This window comes from Dermacentor andersoni, chromosome 8 (assembly GCF_023375885.2).
Source record: "Dermacentor andersoni chromosome 8, qqDerAnde1_hic_scaffold, whole genome shotgun sequence".
Taxonomy (NCBI): Eukaryota; Metazoa; Arthropoda; class Arachnida; order Ixodida; family Ixodidae; genus Dermacentor; species Dermacentor andersoni.
In genome coordinates, this window is record NC_092821.1 from 42,531,184 (window position 1) to 42,555,507 (window position 24,324).

The 24,324-nt window shown below is 43.6% G+C and overlaps 1 pseudogene; it reads right to left on the bottom strand.

Moving 5' to 3' along the window:
- Nucleotides 1-8: 8 nt before the first annotated feature.
- LOC126526484 (uncharacterized) lies at nt 9-18,300 on the bottom strand (annotated as a pseudogene).
- Nucleotides 18,301-24,324: the final 6,024 nt, after the last annotated feature.

The following is a 24,324-nucleotide window of genomic DNA, read 5'->3' on the forward strand; positions in this document are numbered from 1 at the left end:
TGCTAGCTTCAATGCACTATTGTACCTAATCATTCACAAATTCTACACCGTAGAGTCCACACGCTCTTCATCTATGATAGGGGATTGCAGGTTTGTTAAAACACAGCACACATGAAATACATCTGACATTTTTGCAATTATCTCTGTGGTAACCCGTGAGTTGAGGATGTTGTATGTCTTTATGCGCTGAATTATTCTTTCAACATGAATTCTGACTTGTGCGATGTTGTACGTTTCTAATATTTCACTGTCAGTGAACTGACCATGCCCTTGCAAGAAACGGGGCATCACAAGAACAGCATGAGCTTCCTCAACCCCTGACTTGATGCCTGGGAAGCCCTTGTCGGCCATGATTATGTCACCTGGCTCCACGAGATCTAAGAAGCCCTATTCAACAGTAATGAATGCACCAGAACAGCGCCTTCCGCATGCTTTTGATCGAAAACAGACTGCTCCACAAGGGGCTATTCCAACCTGGAATTTGAGTGTGTCGCCACCTTTATAATTTGAGTAGAGCACTCGCTGCTGCTGTACAGTGCTTGGCTTCCCAGTTCTAACCTCGGTACAGTCTATGATCATGGTGCAGCCAGGGTAGTGGATCTTGAAGCAGTTTGGCATTGTTGACATTATCACGTGCGACGGCGGTCGATAGATCCATTTTTGAGTTGCAGTACTCAGTGTACGGAGGATGCTGTGAAAGTGGCGTGAGGCTGTCCGTCCTCTTACAGAAAATAGCACCGCAAGAGATGCGAAAGAAATGCCCAGCTTCATTTTCATTAAGAACATAACAAGCCTCTCAAACAAAGAGACATCACATGTTCGGTCTGCAGGATTAGGGATAATGCCCAGCAAGAGGGCAAATACATCAACACTCACACCGCACAGGTCTCTCATAGCAGCACTAGAGGATTTAACACTGTCATAGCCGCCAAAGTTCTGGATCTGATGTCTGGGCCACTGTGACGGGAGGCCGTGATAGGTTGGCATTGTACCTCAGCATCACACGTGATTGTGTGATTAATCTGAGTGCAAGCGTCAGCCTCATGTATTGAGCATACAAATACGGAAAACGGTGTTGTTGTACCTTCACAAGCTTCAGTTTGGCAGGCGTAGGATAAAACAAGAGGAGTTAGACAAATGTTGCATACAATTACTTAGCTACTTAGAACAGAGGATAGTTTCTAACATAAAAATCCTAACAGCGTTGACCTCTGAAAATGGATGCATTGCAAAATAGTGTGAATGGCTCTTCCATGTGAACAAAGTCAAAATATTTCTTGAAATTGCCGTCTATGTCATCACCTAAACTCGTATGATTTACCTGATTACATGAGGCCCTCATTGTCTCGGCAGTTGGCTTTAGCTCACTCAGCATTGGATCAAATTTGTCCACAGTTTCACTTGAGTCGTGCGCTGCTTCATCACTGCTTATGTCAACTCCTGGATGCTCATTTGTCCTATTGAGATTTGTGGTCCTTTTGCGCCACCTGAAAGCGTGTAAAAGGTGAGTTACAAGCGGAAGAAACAAATCTTTTTTCGCAGAGATTGACAGCAGTCAGTATTATTTTTTTTCATTTTATTTCGCTTTTATTTTCTGGCGGAATGGCAAACGAAATGGGAATGCAAACTAGTTTGAATGTGTAGCACACTTAATGGTGCCAAAGAAAACAAAATTATAAAGTGGATTGTTCGGCTTGGCGTGCAAAAAACGCCATATGATTATGATGAGGAACAGTGCCTTATTTTTAACCACCTAGGTTTTTCCAACGTCCTCCAAAATCGAAGAGGCCGAATGTTTTGCATTTCGCCCCCTACGAAATGTGGCCGCCGCGGCCACGTTATGGTGCCAATGATTGAATGTTTTATGCCACTGGCATGACTTGCCTTTGATACCTAGCAAGGTTCTCCGTTGCATTGAATGGCCTTACACGGTAGGCCACTGGGAACAACATTGGGTTGTATCCAGGATGTTTCTCAATGTTGTTTTTCATTCCCTTCACGAAATCTCTTGAGCAGATTCCCGACGACGACGTCGGTGTCCACGGAGAGCCGTCGGCTTCGCTAGAAGTTAAAATTCACGATTATCATAAGACCATGCAGTTTGTTTACGCTAAAAGCTAGTACTCTTCACTGCTTGCAGCGTACAGAACAATATTAACAAGCCGTAGAAATACACTCTCTTATAGTTCGCGTTAACGCGACTGCCAACACAAAGGTAATATTCGCAATGTTATTTCTCCTTCAAAACTGCTGCACACTTACTTCACTCTGCACACAGCAACAATCCATTTCTTCCGGCGCTGCTCTTCCCACGACCGGCAAGGAAATCTGTAGAGTCGGAGAGCAGGCAGCCCAGCGCGGCCGTTAGTCTTTGACGCAGCAGTACCGCCGTCCCCATGCTTTCTTTCCTGGGCAGTTTTCGATCGCTTGCACATTTGCCATCGTAAAACTGCGGCATGAGAACCTGCAGGACGGTGGCGCACCTGGTTCAGAAGTTTCGAATCACACGCGGTCACAACAACAACACTTACGCCAGCTGGATTCGACGCCGTCGACTGAGGTTGGATCAGTGCCAGAGTTGCGCTTTCGGCGCTACAGGTGGCGCGGCCGTCTCCGGGAAACTCCACTGTCAGGAGCGTATAGCTGCACGTTACAGAATCCGAGGTCCCCAAGATTCATCCGTAGCCTTCTTGTAGCCCACAAGTTCTACATTTCTTATTGTAATTGGAGAGTAACGTTTCTGCTGTATACGTTGTATCCCTCTATTTCAGACTACATAATGTGCACGCAAAATTATTACATCTTCATTACTTTACGCCAAAGCACCCATATCTGCCATGCGTTGATTTTTTGATGTCTCTGCATTTGGTATAGCAAGAATTTTTAAACATCAGCCACAAAAAGCAAATGGTCAAATAACCAAGAAATGATGTCTAGCAGATCCCTTTTTTGATCGGTGGCAAGTTCTGCACTCCTTGTGTGTTAGCAACACTGTTTCCCCATTTGTGTACTCCAAAGAAGTGTTAGCTTTCTGCTTCGGAACTTTGTGGCTGTGTTCTGCCAGGTGCTTGACCAAAACAAGCAAAATGGGCTTCGGATATTCCGCGCAGTCATTCTGTATTCATTTGGTACAATAAAATTTGTTTCAAGAATGGATAAATGCAGTGATCGTTGCATTGAAAACTGCAACACGCTAATTTGGTTTCATGTTTCATTAACTTTGTCAGAGCCCCAAAGAAAACATGCGAGATTTAAAAATGTATCATGCGACTGTGTGCTGGCCTTCCGTGACATTAGTGCACTCGGTCTAGGGAACTGATTAATGCTGCACATGCATTGAACTTGGTGGATGTGAGGCGATGGCCATGACCATCCCTCATGCATTGGCATTCCCTGCCTAAACCACCTCACCAACACAGCCTGCTAACATCAAGAAAGCTGATAGGGCTTCCAAGAATTTCTATGCACTATTTATTAGTATTACCCTACAGAAATTGCTTCATTGCTGTGTTGACAATTGTCTTGACAAAAGTGGAAGCCGAATCGGCTGTGTTCGATCAGTTTTATTTACATACAACCTATTCTAAAGTGTACATTTCTTCCCCTCTTCAAATGTTGCACTTTTGCTGGGTCAAGAGTATCGGTCAAGGGTCAAGAGTATCGTAACCTTGTATATGTTGATCACACCATATGTTTCAGCTGCAGGTCTAAGTGCCTTGTCTCATCAAAAAGGCTACAGTTCTTGCATTGTTTCACTTTCTGGTACTCAGTATGAATTGATAAGACTAGCTGCTACTCTAGTGTTTGTGCAGGCCGCAAGGGAACAGTGCCTGGCCTTTGTGCTTGTATGCGTCGATTTCTCTTTTTCGATCTCGCCCAAGCCGCGCCAAAATGTTATCCACGAGTGTCGTGCTAAAACGGCCTGACAACATTTCGTATTAAGCGATTTGACACATTTATTGCACTGGGGCATACAATGATTAGTAAATTACTTTTCTAAAATACCACGAGAGCAACTTTAACTGTGGCAGGAACCTTAGCAAAAAGATAAGAGACACAAAAGTGAAGGAAAAGCGACACCTTCAAGTTCCCGCAACAACTCACCGTGACAAGCGTAGATTTTGACAGTATCTGCTTGAGCTTAGTTATTTGGAGATACATGGAGTTGAATGCTTTTACGAGCGTTGAGATGCCCCACTATGCTAGCTTGCCTTTTATATCTATAGAAAGTTGTATACAGCCACAAAACTATGCCTATTGTTCCGATTGGAATCGATATTGAAGCTGCTTTGAGCAATGGGCGGTGTTCTATTTCTGCGCTAATGATACATTGAGAGTAGTGTGCCTAGAAAACAGCATTGCAGAAGCTGCAGCGCTTACCTTTGTGCTCGCTGAATGATCACGGGAGATGGTAAAAATGCCGTCAGAAAGCATCCTTCGTATGCAGTCTCTTTAAAAGAAAGACGCGACAACTAGAGACGGTGACAGGTGTTTGCTAACTAAATATATTAGAATGATAATTTAAGGTATGGTATGCCATGTTTATGCTATTTCTCAAAAATAAACATGGTCAGTGTGTCCATGCCAACAGTCGACATATGACGTGCAGATGCAAAGCTGCAATACAGCACCACGGCGTCAAAACGACAGTACGCAAGTGGTGGTTCAGCATCAAAACTTCAACCAATGTCCCCACACTGCGACACTGGGAGACCAAGCTAGTGATTCCATGGCTTTCATTTACTTTTTTTTTTCAATACAATGAAGCACCTGTGCTTGGCTCATAAAGTTTACCATATGCTGTGCGCATGTCGAGATAGGACACGGCAAACTGTATTGCACGTATCATAAGGTGCGATGGCGTTCATTTCACCCCTATCCTATTCTGTCCACTTCAGCCTGGGCAGATTCCACGATCCATGGGTTGAGCAGCGCTGCGTGATAAGCAAAAAGAACGTGTAGAACCATGGCTGAAATCAGGCATACCTTATTGTGGTTGTAGTGAAGCAAAATTATTTTCTCAGAAATAAAACGAAAAAATATATCATTCCATCATTTCCCCCAATCTAAATAACTATACAGAGAAAATTCTCAACACTTCAAACACTGCAGCCTGTCGCTTCGATGTCTGGAAACTAGTAAACGCGACCTTTTTTTTTTCTTTTAGAAACCACTTAGACCAAATATCAACAAAACAGATGTGCATTCAGTTCTGAGCTGAGCCGCCTTGATGATCGTCCATTCGGCGAAGAAAATTTTTTTTAAACATGGAATAACGCGTTATGATCACACTTTCTTGTAAAAACCACAAAAATTAAATTGCCTAAAGCGAGATTGTATCTATTTGCAAATATCCGCGTATATCAGTTTGTGTTTTGTTTATTTGTACAGCATTATTCGATAAATCGATTACTCTTGATTGAAAATTCGGCCTATCTGCATTTTTTTTCTATACTGACTGCTAAGCGAGTTTAGCAAATTAACTTTATTCGAGAAATATCTTTTTGCAACTTCATGCCATCTTCTTTAAATCAGCCAACAATCCTTTCTTTTTTTGGTTTGGAGAGAGGCAGTGGAGATAGTAAACATACAAATACAACAACGACGAACATAAGTAATTTCATTCATGTTAAATCACAGCATCTTAAGATTGTGCTTTAGATTGTATATACTCCGAAGGACTTATAACATATGTTTTATAATATTCGTATTGTATTTAGAAATCGGCATGCTTTCTGCGCATTTGACAAAGCGTGCAGTAAATAAGAAAAGTGATCAACTGCAGTTAGTACTAGTGTAGAACAAGGAATTCAAGACTGGTAATTTGCGAAACTTTGAAACTTCGGGTATGGCTATAACATGGTAAAACAGATGTTCTTAACAAGAAGTTTACAAGCTATTTTCGCGCACGAGCTCCACGATATTGGCCCATGAATTTCCAGAAACTACAATTCTCCTTGAGAGCTTAGTTGAAGCGTAGTTATCTTTCTTGCTGGAGCAGCGCCCCCCCCCTCCCCACACACACATAAATACCATCAGAAGTGGAATGATAGGATATTTGCTGACACTTCTCTGCGTGTCCTAAACGCACCCCTGGCACTTGGTGTACGCATTCCTCGAAGCTGTCTTTGGATACCGTGAAAATAGGCATACCTAATCTGGTGCAAGGGAGGCTGAAAAGAGGTGTAGTTAGAGAAGGTGATAAGCATGGTGAAAACTGGGGCTCTTTGTGCAAACGCATGGTCACAGTAGAGGCTTGGTCGGTGGCTTCATGTTCCGGACTAGCATCGAGCAAAGAGAAGCAGTTAAAACAGAAATTAGAAGACCCTTGAAATGTACTTCTCCTTGCCTTGCCCCTTCAGTTGACACAAAGGATTTTGTGAAGGGCACTTTCTTTTTACGCCGCTTTCAATACTTCACAGGAAATGAACGTGGGCAAAGGCGGTGCCAACGTTACCCACGTTAACCACGTGTGCCGTTTAGAAGGAGTCACTTTCTGACCACGTGGTGAAGCCCGATGTCCCAGTTGTGGTGCGTAACGTTGTTAAAATGTTGTAAATGATCCATACGCGAAAAGGCAACAGCATGAGTACACACACACCAGAAAAGGAAAAAGAAGAACAGGCGGCCGGGAAGCGTATTTGAAATATTCAGAAGGGACAACGCATGGCAACCGCAGCGCCGCGCTATTGGCTTACACGCCTGAGGGACGCCGTGATGTCACTCCTAGCAACGGCGCCAAGCGAAAACTCTCATTCCCGGGTGCTCTCCTGTTGACTAGACCAGACCTGACTAGACTACACCGTGTTCTTAGACTCTCGTCACCAGCGGTTTCGCGTCGCTTGTGTACGCGGTCGCGGCCGCCTGTTTTGTCATGGCTGGCACACACAAATAGGATGGCGGGCTACGTGAAACTGGCGTGTGTGCTGGCTTGGTTAGGGTGGCCACCCTAGCGCGGTCGCGAGCCGCGGGTGACATGACTTTCCGTCCGATCCATAGAAGCGCCCTCTCCGCCCTGCCGATTGATAGGAATCGGCACCTACGCCGGTGCGACAGTTTACGCTGTGAGGATCGCTGGGTGAAACCCATGCCGACAAGATCGGAACCTGTGAGATGGAGTCGTATTCCACCACTACTACTAATGATACGCAGCGCGGTGCCCTCAAGAGGAAACAAAACGCCCTTGCGCTTACTGTGCTGCTCACGTGCACGTCCTGTTAATGCCATTCGAAATACATCGACACGACGTGAAAGCACTGAAGTATTTTAACGTATGTGCGCTGGCACAAAACGGTATAAACAGTCCCGAAAGACCCTATATTGTGTCGGATGTTAAAGTTCACTCTAGACGTCAATAAATGTTGCAGGTATGTGCCAATTTCTTCACCTAATTGCAGAAAACTCTCTCGGGCCTTATTACATTCTGCTGGCTTGCTCCATGTCCCAATATGCTGAATTTCAAGTACACATTGAAGCTGTTGCAGATGCGAAATGCCACTTTTATGATGGATTTAGTTCGCCTGTTAAATATAGTTTAAATAGTTCTTTTCGAAAAGAAATTCCCATCTTTTTACAACTGGGCTAAAGAATGTTAGAGGTGGAAAGCTGTTATAATGGCATTGGAAATTGTGCAAGCTAAATCTGTAATTTAAGAGCACTGCTTTAAGTGAATTTCTAAAGCACAGCAATTTTGCTTGCTTTTTTCTGTTTTATAAACTAAAATGTACATCTTTGAAAGGCAGCCTGACCCTCTTTAAATTGGAAATATTGGACACGGACTGGCAACACTGCTTTCCAATACACTTGCTGAAACTGCCTTATCATAACACCCTAGTACACAATAAGTGTACTCGCCAATAAAACAGCCCTTTCTAAAGGGTTTGGTCTCCATCTTTATTCATAATGTTCCATACATAGCATTATTCTACCTGCAGATTGTTTAAAGGGTAATATTTTGCGATTAGATAACATTTTCTGTGACCACTACATGACGTCATGCCAACATCAAACAGGAGAGGGGAACATCTTAGTTCGTTGGGATACGTACTACACTGACATTACCACATCTGAAAAGCTGGATGCAAGTCGAACCACAGTAGGGACACAACCATGGTGTATAGTTTTAAATTTATACAGCTTTTCGTTTGGAACAACATAACCACAAGGAGTTAGAAGTAGATAATTCTCGGGACATGAATTAGAGATCAATCTTGGAAAATAAAATCTTCATAGTGCGAGTGTGCTTGTGCATGATTACGGTTAACTGGAATCATGGACACTGTAGGTAAAGTTTTTAATGTTGTCATAGTTACACACAAGTAGACAGTCTTATCAATGTTTACGACCATTGACCATTCCCTTTAACAAATTGCTGGCATTCTTATATTTCCATTCAGAACAATCTGATTGGCGACACAATTTAAAATTAAAAGATAACGCTGCCATCGACAAAATGTTTACCTTACATGAAAGGTTCTACCCTTCTGCAAGATCATTAAAATAATACTGAATAATGTGGGCCCTAACAAAGAATAGAAACACGACCACCAAACCTAACAAATTGTTTCTTTTTTAGCTACGATATTTGCTAGTTGAATATTTAAAGGAATTTTTATTACTATCTTCTTAGGTATTACCTTATCGTGAGGCCATCAACAGTTATTAATAGTTGAGTTGTAATAACAAACACTTCCTGAAATCTATGTTGAGCATTAGAAGGTGTATATTTTTTACTGAGAACAACGTTGAGGTATTTGGCTACTGCTATTAATAACCTTCAGGAAATGCAAGTTACGGATATGCAATGGCAAATAGTGATTTTTTGCATACAGCCTAACTTATGTGCCAGGATTGCGGGCATCGTATGTCAGACTTCAGGCATGCTGGCAAGTAAACTTGTGCATCTTCAGATAAATGTTGCCTAAATGTTGTCTGCGCTGCAAGATTTTTGGAGTCTAGTGCAACAGCAGCTACCACGTGCAAGAATATATTCAGTGTTCGTTCTGTTACCGCTGCCTGCTCTGCTTAAAACTTCTGGGCTCCCAGTCAACTTTGAGAATAACTATGAAATTACATGTTGAACACTGTTGGCTGTTCTGTTATCACTAACAACTTTGAAACCTACCACTACTTCATCAACCATACGAGTTTCTCAGTTTCATAAGTTGAAAAATTGTTCTTATTTTTTCCAAAGTAATGCGACCCAATGCTACTGTAAAGTAGTCTTCCCCGCATTCTTTAAACATGGAACATAGCACTTTACTAGGTTTGTGAATAACTGTGATGTGTGGGGACTATCAAGTTTCAGTATCGCGCTATCTTATGTTTATCGTTTAGCTAAATTCTCGCAGGTGAACTCCAGGTGGGCACGTACAAGCGCTCAAATCCGCTAAGGCTATCTTCATGTCAACAACTCTTCCATTCCTGCTGAAGGGCAGTGTTAAAAAATTTGGCATCTGATAAACGCAGCATGTGAATCATTCATTTCACTTGAAAGCCTTAATGGTGATAGCATTTCTTACTACTTACATGCTGCAACATTAAACGACGCATTTGTTAAAAACTTTTGCCCTGTTTCAAATGTACAGCTACCAGATCAGTACCACACTGATTTTTCCTTTATGTATACTGTCTTTGTTGATGTACCAGGTGTTCCTAAACTAACTGATTCATAACGTAACACTGCATCTTCTGGTTATGATTCTATATGCGCTAAATTTTTAAATAATACGTCAGTCTATAGTTACATTATATTAACAAAAATTTTCCAGCTATCTCTTGACACGTCTAGTCTTCTTACAAAGTGGAAAATTTTGAAGGTGGTTCCGCTCCATAAGTCTGGCAATAAAACTCCACCCTTTAATTATCGCCCCATTTCGCTCACTGGCACATGCGGCAAACTACTTGAGCATATGATATTTAAATCATTAGTTTTTTTGAAGATAATGCCTTTTCCATATCTGCACAACATGGCTTTCGTAAAACACGCTCGTGTGAAACTCAGCTCTTGTCATTTACTCGTAAATTGCACCATATTCTTGACGAATCATCCAGTGCGTACTGCCTATTCCTGGACTTCTCTAAGGCATTCGACAAAGTGTGTCATGAGCTCATCATCATCATCATCATCAGCATCATCATCATCATCGGCCTAGTTACGCCCACTGCAGGGCAAAGGCCTCTCCCATACTTCTCCAACTACCCCGGTCATGTACTAATTGTGGCCATGTTGTCCCTGCAAACGTCTTAATGTCATCCGCCCACCTAACTTTCTGCCGCCCCCTACTACGCTTCCCTTCCCTTGGAATCCAGTCCGTAACCCTTAATGACCATCGGTTATCTTCCCTCCTCATTACCTGTCCGGCCCATGCCCATTTCTTTTTCTTGATTTCAACTAAGATGTCATTTACCCGCGTTTGTTCCCTCACCCAATCTGCTCTTTTCTTATCCCTTAACATGAGCTGCTACTCCACAAACTAAGTTTTGTCAACCTTGACCCTAACCTTCTTATGTGGATTGAATCCTTCCGTCTTAACCGATTACAATTTGTTAGTGCTAATGGTCATAACTTATCCTTCACTATCACTCATTCTGGCGTTCCCCAAGGGTCCATCCTTGGACCCCTTCTATTCTTAAATTACAATTATGATCTGGCTTCCATTGTTTCCTCTGGCATCCTTCTCTTTGCCAGCGACGGTGTAATTTTCCGTGAAAAAAATACCGATAGGGATACTAACACTCTCCAATCTGACATAGTTGCTGCACTTAAATGGCGTAAAGCATGGCGAATGGAACGTACAAAAATGTAAGATTGTGTGTGTCGCCCGAAACACTATCAGTCCTCTTACTTATCTGTTTAACAATGTTGCACTAGAATCTGTCACATCTTATAAATACTTAGGTGTTCATATATCATGTAATCTAAATTGGACAGTGCACACATAAAACATTATTGACAACGCTAACGGTGTGCTAGGATACTTACGCCGCAACTTTTCCACTGTTCCCTCTTCAATTAAACTAACACTTCACAAAGCATAAATTCGACCAAAGCTTGAATATGCTGCCTCTGTCTGGGATCCTATGCTTGTAAAATTAATCGCCACCGTAGAACTTGTTAAGAATAACTTGACTCGTTTCATTCTCTCTAACTACAATCGCACTGCTACCATAACAACCATAAAAGCCAGCCTTTGCCTTCAGTCTCTAGCCATGCGTCGAAAACTTAGCCGCTTGAATTTATTTCCCAACATATACTACCATACCATTCTTCACAACAAATTTGTTCTATCACCGCAATATATGTCCTATCGCATTGATCATCGCCATAGGGTAGGTATTCCATTTTGTAAAACGAACTTTTTCCAAATCTTTTCTTCCGCGCACGGCAATTGCGTGGAACGACCTTCCTGCTGACATTGCATCAATCATTGATAGCCAATGTTTTCGCGAGGCACTAACCACCATTGTTTAAGTTCATGCCTGTTTGAAATTGTTATTGTAACTCGCTGTACCTTGTTTTCTTTGATTGTATTTTTTTCTTCCACTCCCCTCTGTAATGCCATTGGCCCTGAGGGCAAATAAATAAATGAATAAATAAATAAACAAATACAATTTTTGCAAATAGTCACGTTTGGCTCCAGGCCCGTAGGTTCTAGCTACAATGAAGAGACTGCAGGAAAAATCAAGCTTGCATAATAAACTGGTATGATTGGTATTAAAAGGGCTCCGGACTAGCCAGGTTTGGTTATTTCAAACTCTCACACGAGGCCCATAAATCGCATGTTGCTGAATGCGTCTGCAAAATGTTACATACATATGCAACAAGGAAACAGTCGAAAATTTTGACGAAACACGGCATTTTCTCCTCGGCCTTGGTCAACAAATGACTCAAGCACTCGCAGTAGGTTGGGGCACATGTCACCATGCGTGTCATGCATTACTCAGCCAATTACTGCGAGACGAAGCAGCATTGGAATTTATGAGGTGGCTCATCAGTGGCAAGGTGGCAGCATGCCATGCAGTGCAAATGGATGTCAAGACTCATAGGACTAGATATGGAGGAGGCCAAGTGAGAGTTGCAGCTCACTAACACTCACGGAGGCACTTGAAGAGAGCCTGTGCTCGGGTAAGAGTAGTCTGCTCCTCACATGGTTGTTTTGCATGATTGGATCATCTTGTATCTCCGCTATTACTATACCAACATTAAAAATTATCTCAGTAGAACTCACTGCATGGCGCTTTGCAGCCACCAACAGATTACAGAAATTTCTTTCTGAGCCTGGTCAGGGGCCCTTTAACAGCAGCCGTTGGTGTCAAAAGCAATGAACTTTTTGAGGATTAGCGTGCCTCTACTTGTAGCAAGAAGATCCTCACATACGAAATGTAAGTGTAACAAGGATGCAATTTGCAATTGTCAGAAATCGATCACAGTAGTCGTATGTTTCAGTGATTATTACATGTGGATCAAACAGTAAATGAACATGTCCAAACTTCTATTTGCTGCATGTTCTTTGAATATTATAGCAAGGCAGAACTATTTCTTTTATTAATACCATATTTTGCTCCCAAGAGTTCATTTGTTGGCAGTTTTGGTTGTAGTGACAATATTGCACCAAGGAACTCTGCAGTTGTTTTGGTGATCTCATATATGGATACTATTGTTCAAATGCAGCCTGTCTTGCACAAGTTTATATGTGTTGGATTGCTTTCTGTGCTCGACTCAGCTTTTTCTTTATGTAGTGTTTCTTGAAATAGCCTTGCAATATTGAGACATCTAAGTTTTCCAGCCTGAAGCTGTTCTTGGGAATCACCAGCTCCTTGTCGTCTACCTGGACATTACAGGTGTAGCCGAATTTTCACGAAACTTTCTAATTTCTGTGCATCTATTCGGCTTTGTGCATAGCCACTCCAAACTTGTATTCACAAATGCACTGAACTCCTTGTCCTGAAAAATTGCCATTGTTTCACCCGTATCTTCTTCGCTGGTATTTGTTTTTGCACACGGAACTTAAAAAGGTACTTCACACATGACATATCCCCTGCTTTTGTACATATTTTACAGATTGCTAAAACATTGACCTCTTATGATGCAGCTGGCTTCAAACATGAAGAACCTTTTCGTCCACCCAGTATGTCACACCTGATACTAGCTTCCCTTGCGAGAGAATTGAAGGCATAGGTAGTGAATTGATGTATTTCTTACATATTTGTTGTGAATACTCTGTACGACAGGGCTCTGTGCATGCTCTGTCATGTTTCACATGCACAGATGGTGTTCATAAGTTCTTGCTAGTTTGGTTCTTCATTGGATACAAAATCATGCTGTTTCCATGAATAAATCTTAATTGCAAGAGTCAGCATGTCTACATTATTTTTTTGTGTGTAATTGATCTTGCCTGTGGTACAAGAATTTGCAAGCTTCTTTATATTAATGAAATGTCAGCGCATATTCAAGTGTACGCAAAACATTTTGTCATCCGATGTGGCATTTGGCAGTACAAATTTTTCATCATTCAGAAGCATATTTAGCTGGATAGTAGAGTCATTTTTTAGTGTTACATTTTCATTATTAGACCAAAGCAAACATTAGGACTATAAGGGGGCAGTGGCTTTTTTGCACCATGATGACATCATTATAGCGGTGCTGAGTGTTTCTCCTGTATTGAAGCTTTTTGGTGGTTCATCTAGTGGATATTTATTTATTTATTAATGGTACCCTTAAAGGTGCTGAAGTGAGGGTATTGCATAAGGGGGGGGGGAGCAACAACAAAAATATCAATCAAAGGCACGATACAATGCCAACAGGAGCAAAAGTTTGTAAGGAAGGCAATGGCATTCTTCAGCCAGACAGACAGACAGACAGACAGACAGACAAAAAACTTTAATGAGGTCCTGAGAAGCGCAGCACTCAGAGCAGCACCAGAGATGGGGAAATATAGTAAAATCTATGTACAAGGCTGGGACGTCCAAACAGAAGAAGGCTGTGGAAAATCTCAAAATCAGTATTTATGGCACTATGATGTGGCAAGCTCCTCCAGTTGATAGTGGTATAGGGGATGAAGGATCATGCAAAATTTGGTGTACCGCATGGGGTACATCACTTTGAAAGGTGGACCGTGTCGTGGAAAAAAAGCTAGTGCTGGCTGAAATAAATCTTATTTTAAGGATGTATTGTGATACAGTTTGTGGATTAGGCAGAGAAAGTTAGGCAAACCTTCACAGTCAATTCTAGCTGAATATTCTGAACACTATATAAAACAATTACTTATAGGATCAGCACTCGACAGGCATGAGAGATAATGCACCCTCGATGTGTATGCCAAACATCATGAATTAAAAGCCAAGGATATAGCCTTGGGGTCGCATCCGGAGTACAGCTCGGCTGTCCTGTGGGGACAGCTGAGCTTTTTATTCATGCTTGTAGTCTGTAGCTTTCTTTACATTGATCATGCCTTCCTTAAGCTTGTGTCTGAAAGAGAAGTAAAGTATGTATCAGAAATGCAGAGAACATACTCAAAGCCAAATAACAGTAACATAAAACACCAAAAGGAAAGACATTAGGATATTGAGAGCCAAGTGCAAAACGCATAAAAACGTACCTTGCTTGGATTTGTGCACTTGCTGCAGCACTTTTACTGGAGAGCATTCTTGCCCCTGTTCGCAAAATTTTAGCTTTGCATGTGTGTGATGCTCGATGCCAGCTTGCTAAATTTCAGGCCGCAAACGTACTCGTTGATCACTGCAAGACAATAGTAACTTCAGTTAGAAATGGTAATTACTACTGGCATCTCAATCAAATATGTCTGATTTTGCAAGTACTCTACGCTACAGCAAGAATAAGTGCTAACGGCTTCCATTTTGAGGATGAGTTATGTTAGCATGCGCACAATAAATTTGAAGGCTAAGGTAGGTTTAGTTTATTTCACTGAAGCTTCACAGGTACTAGCTGTGAAGCTTCAGGGAAGCCACTACTTTATATTTTCTTCGGGCTGCTGAAATGCCGATGGCTGCTCCTACAGGCGATTACGCGTTGAAAGGTGCCCCTTTTCAAAATCCTTGCATTGATGAAACGCAGGTCCCGGCATTTTTTATTAGACTAGTTGCGAGACGTTCTTGATACTCGCTGTTGCACCAGGAACCTAGCACCTACTTTTCTAAGCTGTTTCGTACTTTAGATTCCACCTAACCACTACGCAAGCAGCATTGTCCTAGCAGCGACTCACCGGTATGTCCTTCCGCAGACAAGCATTTGCAATCAGAATCCGCGTACGATGCAAATCGCGCCCCGCCTGGCTGAAGATCTCTACTTCGCCGCTACCGAGTGCGTACCTTCAAACAAGAGAACTAACATGAAAAATCATAGCGCAAAAGACTCGTTAATGAAGCAGCAGTGTGAAAAACCGACAACCCGCTAAAATTTTGAACCGTGGCCTCAGTGGGGGCATAGGTCACGTGGGAGCTCGAATAAGTATTTCTGACCAAGAATAATAGTAATAATAATAATCATGATGATAATGATAATGATAATAGTAATAATAATAAGCCTTATAAGGTGGGAGAAAGTTTGTTGGTTAAAATGAATGTATGGATGTTATGAGCGTCCCCTTCGGAACGGGGCGGTGGGTTGCGCCATCAAGCTCTTGCTGTTATACTGCCTAATGTCCTACCTAGGTTAAAAAAAATACTATGAATTCCCACAAACAAATTTTTTGAATCCCTATTGAGCGGCGCCACAATAAACTTGCTTTTATTGTCGCGCCTCTAGCGGGAAGTAGTGTACTCAGTGAGGAATTTTTTAGGAGTGGAACGTGAGTGGTACTACTAAGCTTGTTCTCTTCTTATTTTTTGCGGTATGCGTTTTAAATAGTGAACAACTCTATGGTTTGTTGCGGTTGGTTTTGGTTGATAAGTTCATGTAAAGTTATGGAAACATTTTACAAGACATTAGTTACTAATAAAGGCATGTTTATTTGCCACAAATTTATTTTGTTTCAATTAGAACTGTTGTTGCCATTAACGGAAAACGTTCTAAAACGTATCTCAGGCATTAGCATCACCATCGACATCATCCGACATGCGAGCGCTCGCAGGAAGTTCTCAGTTTAACTCGGGAGAGAGATTTCTGTGTTCTTTTTCTTTTTTTGTAGATTTCAAGTTATTTCGCGATTTGAGAAATGGCAATGTGTGTCTGCTGCGTGGTGGATGTTTAGTGCGAGTATAAAAATAGCGCGCATTTGTATGTGCAAGCTGGTGGTAGTGCACGGAGAGCCGAGACCAACCACGAAACCAGTAGCAGCAGGCTCGTGAGTGTTTTACTGTAAACTGACTTTAGTTTTCTTTGGTGGCATTAATGCAAACCGCACCAGAAGGCGACAAAGTGCGTCGTCCTCGCGCATGTTGAGTGTGTATGAGACATAATTTAGACTTGTTTGCAGAGCTTATGCCTGTTCTGACCGAACAAGGTGCGGTGCACGGTCGGTTGAAGTGGTGCTTTACTTCAGCGCTGTAAGGGGTGTGCAAACAACAAAAACATTTTATGAGGAATTGAACATTAAAATAAATCATGTCATGATGTTGTGGACTACATTGCGTTGTTCAGAAATATAGGTCCCAACTGCTCTCTTAAGTTGACCAGTATTTGTTGACAGAATTATTGCGCTTGGAATGATTGTGGCCAGTTTATTATTGTGTACAATTGACTCTTACAGCTCTGGCTGAAAAAATCTTTGTCTTTGGTACTGCTTAATGTGATACTGTTGCTTGTGTATGCGGTTTATGCAGCTGTTTGCTCAAATAAATTGTGTAACTTTTAGCATTGCTTTGACCTTGCTGTCAGCTTAAGACACTGGTTTTCACTGGGAACAGCATATAAAAACTTGGTTTCTTATTCATGTGTCATATCAGCTTTTATAGTTTTCGAACCTACTCGGCCGAGTAGCTTTCACTGCATAAGCTCAGAAAACAGGTGTCAGCAAAGGTATGCAATCTGCGTGACAAAAAGATTGTTCAGACAAGCTAGTAAAAACCACAATGGTCCTGATATTGTTGTGAAGTTTACGTCGTGTGACACATAACTTAAGGAGGCGATGAGGAAAGACGAGAACAAGGTGAAAGGGCATAAGCCAACGTTCCAACAAGTTGACTTGTCTTCTTCAAGGCGACATATGCTTTAAAACGTTGGCTCCTGCTTTTACCTTGGTTTCGTTTTGCTCATCGTCTTGAATTTCCATCTCCCACATTCCCTGTGTTGTCCGTGGTTTAGGAAATGTATTTTCAGCTACTTGAAAAAAGTCACAATAAGAAATAAGAAAGGAGTCACAATAAGAAATTTTGTGCCCACACTAAAGTGAGGCCCAGTCATTTCAATGCTGGAAAAGCTATGTCCCCGCTGTAGTAGTACAAAACATGTATTGAAAAAAGAACGAGTGTGCAAGCTGTTCGAGCTTCTTCACTTGCTGGTAGGTAAGCTCCTTGGCCCGCAAGTACTGCAGCACCAACTGCCTGGTGTGCCCACCCTACCAGCTGTAGCTGGACGTGTCGATCTGAGCTGGTCAGCACTGCTTCCCACTGGTCAGAAGGGTTGCGAATGGACAGAATGTTGGGTATATGTGCGCATAGTCACAATGAGTGATATAAGGAGGTGTGTTCATCACAGCGAGGATATTTGTACGAGTACAGAGTGGAATGGGTGACATGGTGTCACGGTTCGTTTATGGAACGCGACGTAAAATAATATCGCTATCAATGTTCTCTATTCAAATCAAGGATGAGAACGTTTGACTTCAGAAGTGAGAGAAGAATGTATATTTACATATAGAAAGTGGAAAGAAAACACACATAAACAAAGGATAGAAAAAAAAACAGAAGGATAAAGAGCACTCTCCACTGCTTATAACGCAGTTCTCATTAATCAAAGTCACTGCTATTCTAATCCTATAGTTAGGTGTGTCCGAGTACACAAGGACAGTTGACTGAGAGCGGGGTGCGGCTCACCAACAGTTTTGGCACATGGTCGCGTGGGCGAAGAGCGCCAAGTCGTCATCGACGAAAGGCACTGGTCGCTCCTTGAGCGAACTCTAGGTTGTCATGCGCTGGGACCTTGTACTGGCTGTGGAGGCTAGGCAGTCCAGGTTCTACCGGTAGGAGTCTGTAAGCTCGGGATCACGGCCCGACGGCTTACTCCCGCTCCCGGTGGACGCCGACTTCTTCGGTGGTCACTTGCGTCTGAACACTATTGCGCCGTTCTAGGGCCTCTGCCTCATCTCTTCTTCGTCCTTTATTTTCTTCTATGTCACCCATCGTGTACGGCCCTTAATGGTTCTTTTCTTTTTAGTATATTGTTTTGACGTCGCGTCAGAAATCACGTGCGTCGCTTCATTGTCGGCTTCTTGTGCTCACCCATTCGCTCTCTATGTCAAGTCGTCGTCGCCACACCACTCCCTTTATCTGCGACACTGGCTTCGCGCACTGTCACTTCCTAACCCACAACACATAGTATGGGCTAAGATGGGGATAAATATTAGTCTGAAGTCTTCACCAGTCCACGGCCTCTTTGTGAGCGAGTGTTATGTGTGGAGGTGGTAGGGTACAGCGAGCTGGCGATATTGCTGTAAGAGATGAGTATAGGAAAGTGGTAAAGGCTCCAGGTAAGTCTCAGCCAGGGTCTGTTATGTTAGTATGTAGAGGGCGTTGAAGTCTGCTGTCCTCAATGGATGATGAGGGGATTGAATATGCTCGGCGACTGATTATGAGTGCTTGTACAAGTTACAGGATTTATCCTCCTTGAGGTGATTCGACAGACCATACAAAGAACCAGCATGGTGGAGTAATGAAGACATCGGAGAGCATGACCCGCTCCACCGTCGATCTGCATGTGCAGGACAGGATAAGTCTGCTCACACAGGAAATTTAGTTGGTGCCTATGTGGAGTATAATATCGGTCAATATTGTGCTAGCTTTTCTTTGGAGTTTGCATGTTAGAATAAGGAGTCTGGGTTTTTCAGGAGTGCACTGTAGTCCACCACCTGTGGCGCAGTTCTGTACACTGTGGACATCTGAAAGGCATCTTGTGCACCCATGGAGCCATCTGTTGTCCATATAGTAATATCATCTGCATATAAGGTGTGTTTGATGCCAGGGATGGCATTTAGTTGAGGTAGTAGTCAAATCGTAGTGATCTTGAAGAGTACTGGAGAGTACTGCACCTTCTGGTGTGCCCCTCTTGGGCGTAAAGCCAAGTGGTGCCTGCAAGTTGTCGATGCCGATGGTGGCTGTACAGTTGGTGAGGAAGTCCTTGATATAGCCATACGTGCATGATTTGCAGTTGGTGTTACTCAGGTTCTCTAGAATAGTATGTTGTGCCACATGGTAAAAAACTCCCTTGAGATCTAAGGCAAGAACGGCTTTTGGACTATCAGGTGTGACGTTGTCGAGGATTTCTTCCTTCAGGTGCAGTATAATATCTTGGGCGGAAAGATTGGGTCGGGAAGGAAACATAAATTCTGGGAGGAGATGCTCGTCCTGCATGTGATCTCTTTTGTAGACAACGTGCTCAAAGACCTTTCCCAGACAGAATGTCAGTGATATGGGGCATAGGTTGTCGAGACAAAGCATTTTACCCAGTTTGGAAATTTACATAATTTGGGCATTCTTTCATTCTGCCGGTAAGCTACCCATTTTCCAATTTTTATTCAAAAGGTCAAGTATGGCCTGCAGGGAGTCGTCTAGGTTCCAGAGGGTTTTATTTCTGAATTCATCATGGCCAGTTGTTGTGCTGCAAGTTAAGTTTGTTGAGAGTTTGCATAAGTTCAGATGAAGTGATTGGTTGCTCAACTGTCTCATTTTGGAGGGGCTTCGACAGTTGTGCATAGATTTGTGACGTACATGTCTTTACGATCTTGAAGGTGCTAGTCGCCGGTTCCAGGTTAGTTGTGAAGAATTCACTTCATGGTAAGCTGGCTTTCCCGCTTGTGTTGGGTGGTATCGAGAAGGTGCCAGAGAATGTGCCATGTCTTGGCCATGCTAAATGTGCTCTGCAGAGCATTGCACATCGGACCCCAGTTCTTTTGTGTGAGTTGATCGGCATACTTTTCAGCGGCTGCAGTTAGGGCTGTGATCCAGAGTTTCAGATGGTCTTATTTATTTCTGTCTGTGCAACCTTTAGGCAAGACTGTGTTCGGCTTTAGAACGAATGAAGCGAATGTGCATCTGCTGGTCACAGTTGCTCGATGCAACTTCTTTATTCGAACCCCGTTTTCCCTGGCTCATGCTCCGGTTTCTAGTGCACTTCTATTCACAACACACTGCCGCCCGTGAGCAAATGGACGAGGTTGTTAATGACAGCAGCATCTAATTGTCTTCTAAGCTGCTCCAGAACCTCATTGTCTTGGACAAACTTGCAACCCCTTCTTGCGTGTAAAATCCTCCAGCTGGCAGCGGTGAAATCAGTGCAAATCGTAGTCATTTTAGTCGTCACATTCTGGGTCAACAATAGCCTGATGCGCTGGCTGATGTGGCGCCGTCAGTTGCTGCTGGCGTATCACCAGACAGGAACAGAAGCCCTGAAATCAGGCTACCGGAGCATCTGTCAGACAAGTTTTTTAACACGAAGCTGTTTTATGCGGGGTGCACCATCAACTTCCCGTATTGGATGCGACGTAGGCGCGAACGCATAAAATATGGGTAACGCGTAAAATATGGTCTCTCTTGACAGGGCTGGTGCCGCCATCTAGGAGCGATGATGTGAAGTACTGCATCATGACATTAAAGAGCGCCGACAGTGAGCGCTTCGGTAGTCTCAGCACAGCGTAGGTTCCAATGCAGTGTAGGCCTTCTGCTAAGACGACAATGCAGTTACCGCACATGGTTTGTCTTTCGTGTTTGATTAGCCTGTAACACCTGGTCACCTACGGAGTGCAGCTTAAACATACATCAGCAGTGTTTCCATGCCACCTACTGCTTCGCTTGCGATGGCACCAACTAGGAAAACTACTGCGCCATGTGTAAAAGAAAGGCAATGGCGTCAACAGGCGAATCTCGCTTTGGTCTGGCCAGTGTGAAGCAGAATGCGTTTGGTGCACATGCTTCAAACTCTGCCATTCGCCTTCCTGAAGCTGAGTGTGTTGCAACTCAACTGGCTGCCTAAGACACTACTGAGCCTGATCAAATGGTCGTGCCTTTGTTGAAGCAATTCGGCAGCACGACAACGTGCGCCAAGCAAGCTTGCAACATGGTCGCCAGCCTGCAAATCATGCGCCTTTGACTGCAGCAGACCACAAGTTCACGAAGCAAACATGCAACAGCTTCTGTGAAGGCATGTTTCACTTTCGTGTTCTACAGAGTCCTATGATACAGGGATTGACCATAATTTTTTCATCTTAGTTTTGAATCTGTTCACGAAGAACAGGTCGTCTAAAACATCGTGGGTGTCAATGTAGGGGCCATGAAGGCATTCTCTGGTAGACTGGTGCGGTGCTATGTGGTAGATCACGACAGTACCGGAGCTGTTGCACACTTTCGGTCAACTTTGACTGGTCATCTAATGTGGAGTCATTGGGCATTTCTGGCAGTGGCAGACTTGCCGAAGCAGTTGACTAGAAATAGTGCAATAGGTCTATGAATGTGAGTTTTTAGGTGGAAGCTGTTGGCACTCTCACAAATGACCGAGTTGTGAATAGGACATGCTGAATGTATGAATTGGACAACTTGTAGGGGTTGTCTTCCTCAGCAGAAAAGTAGTGCTCGTGCTGTGGTGGCGTGAACTGCAGGCGAAGCCACATTTAGTGGTCTTTTATTTGAGTTTTTTTAAAAGAATTGCTCGGTGCAACTCTTTTATTTGCACCACGTGGTTCTGGCGCACTTTCCCTTCTGTTCACAACAGGTTTCCAAAGGTGCAGGAGGTGTGGATCAATTGTTGGTTGTTTGTGGTGAGTACTATGTTGATGGAGTTGGCCCTTCCTCAAGGCCTTCGATGGTGATAAGACCAGTAGCCAGATGATCTTGTCTGAAGCTCGTCCAGTCTGTTAGCTTGGTGGTGCAGCTTCTTCGACGTGGGAAGTTTATGTGCTGTGGCATGAGGTGTGCAGCGACCAGTGACTGGTGTCTCATTTGTGTTGCACCATTCGGCTTGCGGGAATCGGCAAGTTAGTGCTATGCCAAGACACATGTCTCAATTGATGCTGTTGCCCACTCTTGTAGGGTGTTGCAAATCAGTGATGATGGTGAGTTGATGCTGCTGTACGACGTGCCTTTGGTCGTGCTTCTGGTGCAGCCCCATACTTTGCAAGCCCCATGCTGCATGCACGGCATGGAACCCACCTGGGATGAGTTGTCCATTACAACCTGCTAGCTGTTCGGTTTGGTGATCCAGTCGGTTGAAGGAGAGGTGTAGATGTTGAGGACGCTGAGATCACCACAGTCTTTAGGCACAATCTCGATAAAAACATGGTTGATGCCATAGTCATCGAAGGTATGGTGGTTCTTAGGTGCTTAGTCGTCCGGATGGCCACACATGCTTCTTGGGTTCTGTACGTGTATGAGGAGGCATAGTGCCTTCTCATACCAAACTTGTGTCAAGCTGCCAATCACTCTGGTCCACAGCACGTCATGGCAAGTCTGATGTAATGGTGCTCGTACCTGCAAATTAGCATCTCTTGCAATATTTCATCATTATTTCGTGTCAGGACTGTGCAGTTTCATGCCGCTTGAAGCAAATAACCAACGGTGGCCATACCTGCCAGTGTGAACAAATGCACTGCTGGATGACGGCATTCAAATTTTTGTGCCCTCTGCTTCTTGCTGCGAATATGCTAAATGTGTTTATAGGGATCGAGGTTAGGTCCAATACAACAATGCGCAAGTCGGCAAGTAAAAGACCTGAGAACTGTTTGGACTGATATGGCAGGAGCCACAGAAGCTCTTATTTGTTCTGTTTAATTCTAATCTCGCATCATGAGGCATGAGACACACACGCCGGAGTGTGCCATATATAAAAGGCGGCCAAAATGACAATGGCTGCTAGAGCGCTCCCTCCTTCAGGAGAAGTGCAGCGGTGCCCAAGAAACAGCCTTTGGTGCTGGGCAATTGGATATATCCGTCATTTCAGCGGTTGTATAGTCGTTAAAAGTTGATAACAATGGCGAGGTTGCTAGGCAGGCTGGTTTGACCCTGTCTATCGCCATGACTTATTCACGTCCGTTGAGGTCGATGGTGTTTTTTTCTGTCCACTCGAGTACCTTAATATAGCCATCACAAACAAGGTGGCACAAAATATGGTCAGATGCCTTCACACACTACAAAAATGTGGCTCGCTGTAGGCATGTCTTGAGGATGCGAGCCTACTAGGGCAAGGAAGTACACCTGCAAACAGGAAGGGGAGCTGCTGAACATAGGTTTCTGGATTGGGTGTGTCAGCAGTAGCTGGTGCGATAAACTCACCGGGTAACGGCAAAATTGTGCCATAGACCATCGCCGCAGCCATGGAGTTCAGGTCATCGTTGAAAGGAGAGCGCATGCCTAGCAGGACAAGAGGAAGGTCTTTAGCCCTAGAAGGGTCAGCTTGGCAGGCCACAAGGCGGCTTTAAGTTTACTCAAGCAGACGCCAAGCAGGCATGTAAGTTCGCGGTGGAGATTGCATTCGAACTGTCGACTGCGATTGCTGATAACAATACTGGGGCATCCGAAGCACGAGATCCAGCCACTAACAAATTCGGAAGCCACTGAAAGTGCTGTTATGTCAGTGAAAAGAAATCCTTCAGGCCAGCGGGTATAATGGCTTACACAAGTGAGCATGTAGCAAGCGCCTCGGGATGATGGCAGCGGGCCAACGATGTCGACGTGATTGAACCGGACGTAAGGTGGACGAAAGGAGTGAATTCGTAACTTTGTGTGTCATGTCGTCCTTGACCGTTGACAGTGAAGGCATTTGCAAGGCCAGCGGCGCACGTCAGAGTTCACACTCGGATACACAAAGCGGGAAGTAACGAGATGCTCGGTGGCACGAACTCCAGGATAGCTGGCGCTGTGTAGCTTGTAAAATACTTGATGACAGAGTCAGAATGGAACGAATAGACGTGTTCGACCTCTTGACATGTTGCAAGTGATATAGTGCCTGAAGAAAATGGAAGGGGCATGTCAGACAGCACTAATGACAGTAGAGCACCGAAAATGCTGAAGCTCGACGTCTAAACGCTGCGCCATGGCAATTTCTTCGAAGTCGGGTATTGCCGTGGATATTGTGTCGATATGGGAGAAGCCATATGCAGCTGCGTTGACTGGGCCTTCAACATATCATGTGTCCACGGTGAACTCGGAGATGAAATTGAG